Source organism: Cajanus cajan, chromosome 9, assembly GCF_000230855.2.
Source record: "Cajanus cajan strain Asha chromosome 9, NIPB_CcT2T_4, whole genome shotgun sequence".
NCBI lineage: Eukaryota > Viridiplantae > Streptophyta > Magnoliopsida > Fabales > Fabaceae > Cajanus > Cajanus cajan.
This window is the reverse complement of record NC_138525.1, coordinates 53,593,243-53,598,324: the sequence shown is the minus strand read 5'-3', so window position 1 is coordinate 53,598,324 and position 5,082 is coordinate 53,593,243.

The window sequence follows — 5,082 nt, the reverse complement described above, 5'->3', positions numbered from 1 at the left end:
TCAAGTCTTAGAAAAAAGCTCATAACACAAAGAAATTGAAAAAAAAAAGTGAAAAATAGTTGACACGATTTATTGATAAGAAAGAAAGAAAGACGATATTTACACCTTGCCACCACATTTTCAAATAGTTTGTTTTTGTAAATGATTTTTTTTCTTTAAAATTTTTTTTCAAAGAAAATACTTTTTTTAAAGTTAAAATCAAACATATTTTTTAATGCTATTTTATGCTTTCCTCTAAGATGAAAATAGGAAATAGTAAAACCAAATATGCCCTAATTTTCTTTAAAAATACTACTATCATATTTGCAAATTGTGTCATATTTAATCCTTGCATCCGTAATTGTGCAATGGTGAGCATGAATCATGTGACCCTATGTCAAAAGCAACGTCAACAGCATGTGTAGATAACACGCATCAATTTCTTATTTTATAATAAAAAGTTTAGAAATGAGGGAAGACTTTTATAATTTCCACTCTAAAGCCATCAACCTCAATATATATACTTATATATCATGAACAAAAAAAAATTGATGAGACGAGCCAATTTCTATTAATTGACATATCATAAATAATGAAAATTTATCTTTAACAATAGTTGCTTTTTTGGTTGTTGTCATGATGCATACATGTTGATTTTGAACCCTACTTATTTGTTTGGTTGTTTTACTACGCACGTGAACTAGAAGTAACAAACTTTTACTTCCCACACAACATGACTTTAGAATATAGTGTAACTAGAGTTTACCCATTTCTCTCTCTTTCTTTGATTGACATCCATGATTGTATTGAAATAGAGAACATGGTTAAGTGGATTGAAGACTAATGAATTTGTCAACTGGTGTTACACGTTGATGCAAAATGAAGCATAAACAAGGAAGAAACTATATAACTAACGTGAGTGAGTGGCAAGAGTAATTTGATTAGTTTTCATATATATTAACTCTATACTCGTGCATATTTGCATGCATATTAAGGAAGCAAAAGAGAGTGGTAATTGCTTTGCGGCATAGTTAGCATAATCCCACAGCTCATGGAGCGTGTTTGATGGAACCAGTTACATATTGTATATGAGTTCTGATGGTAATATTTCTTTGATTTAATCACCTGTACACAGTTAATGTAAAATTTCTTTACATTAATAATTAATTATATTTTTAATAATGTCATGTTATTTATTTATTTAATTAAATAAAAAAATATAATAATTATCAATATAAAAAATTTTATACAAGTCTATTTCTTCTTCGATAATAATTGGAGTAAGTAAGAAGTAGAAAAGTCAGTTTTGAACTTTGAATGATGGTGGGTCCGACTCCCCTCGCCATTCGCATTTTGTCACCACTCAACAGCTTTGCCTTTTAACGCGGTTTCACTTTTCTTTTCGGATCTTTTTGTTCTTCGGAAAACACTCAAATACTAAACGTCCACCCTGCTTTACGGAACAGAGATAGAAAAAAAAGAGAGTAAAAGATATAAAGTGTGATAGGAAACATAAAAAGAAATAGAGAAAAAATACGATAAAAATTATATTCTAATTAACGATTGAAAATAAATGTCTCTTTAGCTATTATACTCTATCTTTTCTATAATGGTTTTGAATTTATTCTTTTTCACTTCTCCAAATGCACATTTTATTTAATCATAATATCTTCGATACTTGATTCTTTATTTACTTTTTTCATATTTATTTTGTTAATTGAAGTCTTCAAATATCCGTGTCAATTCAATAGAGTGAAATACATTTTTTTTATTAAGTTTAACTTAGAAATTGAATCACAACCAATATTTTAGTTTTTAAAAACATTCATAATTTAACCTATATTAAACTTAGCAAAATTGGGCTAGAAAATTAAATATCTGTTGCTCAATTAATTAAGTTCTCGTTCATAATTTAAAGTAATTAAATATCTATCCATAATTATATGCTATATAGGAAAAGTATAGGTAAAAACACTGAAAATCCAAGTGTAGACAATTGTAGCATATCGGAAGAAATACAATATAAAAGAGTGACTCGATTTTTTAAAATGTCAAGTCTTGATATTTTCATTAAAAAAACATGAATTTGTTTATGATAATATACTAAATATCAAAAGATGTGTAAAAATAATTACACATTGAAATAATTTTGTTTTTCAAAATCTTTATAGTAATTCATCATTAATAAAGGTTAATATATAAAAGGAATATAAATCGTATTTCATCATTCATCGAAAATAAAATCATAAAATATCATAATGTATTAGTTGAAATAAAATAAAAAGGATATGATAATCAACATCTCATACATTTTTAATGATAAAATGAACTTTTAATTTGGTATAGGTTTCAATCTTCACAATTTTTCTTTTGAATTCTTTTTTAAACATAATCTTTATAAATATGACAATCTTTCATCTCATGATCTTTTGTTTACCGAGAAATTGTTTTTTTGGAATTGCTTTAATATTTTTATATACAATCAATAAGAGAAATGTGAATAGACATTCAAATAGTAGATATATAATAGTAGACATAAGAAAGTGAATAAACATTATAAGTGACAATTTTGAAAAAAAAATGATATTTAGTGTAGTATGGTGATTTTCAAGAAAAAGCAATGAGTGTTGTATACATGAGAGTGATTATATTATTAAAGAATTTGTACACATATACTTTTTTGTGTTTTTTAATGTGAAAATTTGAGCAGAAAAAATAATGAAAGATTGTATACAAATCTGAAAAAAAGAAAGACTATAAAAATATTTAAAAAAGTGTATTAGAATTTTTTAATGAAAAATTATAGAGGGAGAAAAGGAAAAGATAAATTTACACTTTGTATATTTTTTTTAGGAGGTAGAAGAAATATAGAAATATAAATAAATTAAAAATGTGATAAATAATGTAATATAGCAGTAAACAATACTTACCCAGTTACCCCCAACACCCAAAAAAAAAAAAGAGAAATAAAAAAATGAGCATTATAATTGGTGGATGATTATTTAAGAGGGTGGGGCCCTGAGGCCTCTTGGAACCTTGACTGTGTCAGAAGCAAGAATCCTGAATTAATTTGAACATGATGGCTCTATGGCTATATCAGTTATCTTTGACCAAACGGAGGATGAGGATTGAGGATGGATTTTTCGTGGTTGAGGCTGTTTCTTATATTTTCAGAGTTTTCGGCTACCAATCTCTACAACAGTGACTATCCAACATTTTTTTTTTACAATGGGTCTTCATCATCTCCCCTTTCTCTTGTCATTTTCATTCATTCCATACATATAGCATACTAAGGATTACAAAATCGATTCAAACATTTTAAATGATACTAATACAATATATCAATCTTAACTTCAATCTAGCCCAGTTCTCCTTGTGTTGGGTCAATTATAAACTTACTTGTATGTGAGGGAAACGCAACATGGGAAAGACAACATCTGACGTGTTGCATTTCCCGAGTCAGGCCATGCAATGCCAATACTCATAACTCACACAAAAAAAATATAGTACATGGCTATATGGTCAGCTTCATTTGGTCAGAAATGTAATTAACTCTAGTTATAATCAAGAACTATTTAAAAAGTAATCATTTATTAGCAAACAAAAATAGCCCAAATATTAAGATTGGTTTTGTTTATATAACCTTTATCTAGCAAAATAAACATTGTACTAATATAGTATAATGATATTTAATATAATAATAATAATATATATCAGTGTCATTTATACTAACAGAATTATAATACTAATATTAATACTTTAGTTTTCATGATACAAAAATATACATTTAGTGTTGTACCTTTTGAATTTAAAATCAATTAAGATAAGTTGAGTCAGTTGATTATATAATTTTTTGAGATTCAAAGTTATATCTTCTCTAAATTATTTACTTTAAATTTTTTGGTCTTGGATAGTCATTACTTATAGTGACAGACTTTTTAAGGGACAGGGGAGCTACGCCTCCTCCAAACTTTTTTTTATAAATATTTATATATATATATATATATATTTATTTTATAATTATAATGAACGATAATAATTTTTTTTTTGAATTTTATTATTATGCATGTTTATTTTGAGTAAAAAAGATAAATTTTTTTTTTATTTTTTAATTAGTAAAAAGTTTAATTTATATATAAAAAATTAATTTAGCACTCTCAAATTTTTATTAATGTTCTGGCACTGATTACTTAAGTCTTTTTTAATGAGTTTTTCATATCGAAACAAATGTAAAAAGATTTTTATTCTATTATCTAATCATAATTATTATATAATAAATTTATTAATTTTTATAATAATTATTTTAATAGTCATAATAACAATAATTTTTATTAGTTGATAATCTAAAATTCTTTACCCAAGCATAACAATTGAAGTCTATAAATATTGTACGAACAAAATAATTGTTATGGTTGACAATTTTATTTGTCATTAAATGGCATTGTTTTAAAAATGGAAAATGATTCAGCAATGTCAAAATTCTTTCCGAACGAATAAAATAATAATTTAAATTATAAAATATTAAATTAAATAATTATTTTATAATAAATTTATTTAAAAAAATTAATATTTTAAGAATTCGAGCTATAATTCGGAAAAACTTCTAGACTTTAAAAAATTATGCATCAGGTGGTAATAAGTCGTAACAACCACATGCCATGGCAGGTTGTGGGAGGCCACCGCCAAACCTTTATGTGGATGATCTAGAAGACTAGAACCAACATTTTGGAGAAAATAAGGATATATATATATATATATATATATATATATATATATATATATATATATATATATATATATATAATATCTTCTAATAACCAATCTTCTGGAATTTTTGAAATTACCTCAGCGTGACTAAGACGCCTGGGTACTTGTATTGAAGATTTCCTAAGATTTGCTTCTACTAAAATAGTTTCGTTTTTGGGTGAAGAACGTAAGACTTTATAATTATAATCAATTTTTTGTTACTTTGTAATATATCCTAAAAATAAGTTGTATTGGGCCAGAATCTTCATCTAATATTTCGTCAGGAATTTTTACATATAATTTTAATGCGTTACTAGTTTTGTGGTTTCTAATATTCATAGAAAAGTTTGGATAGCA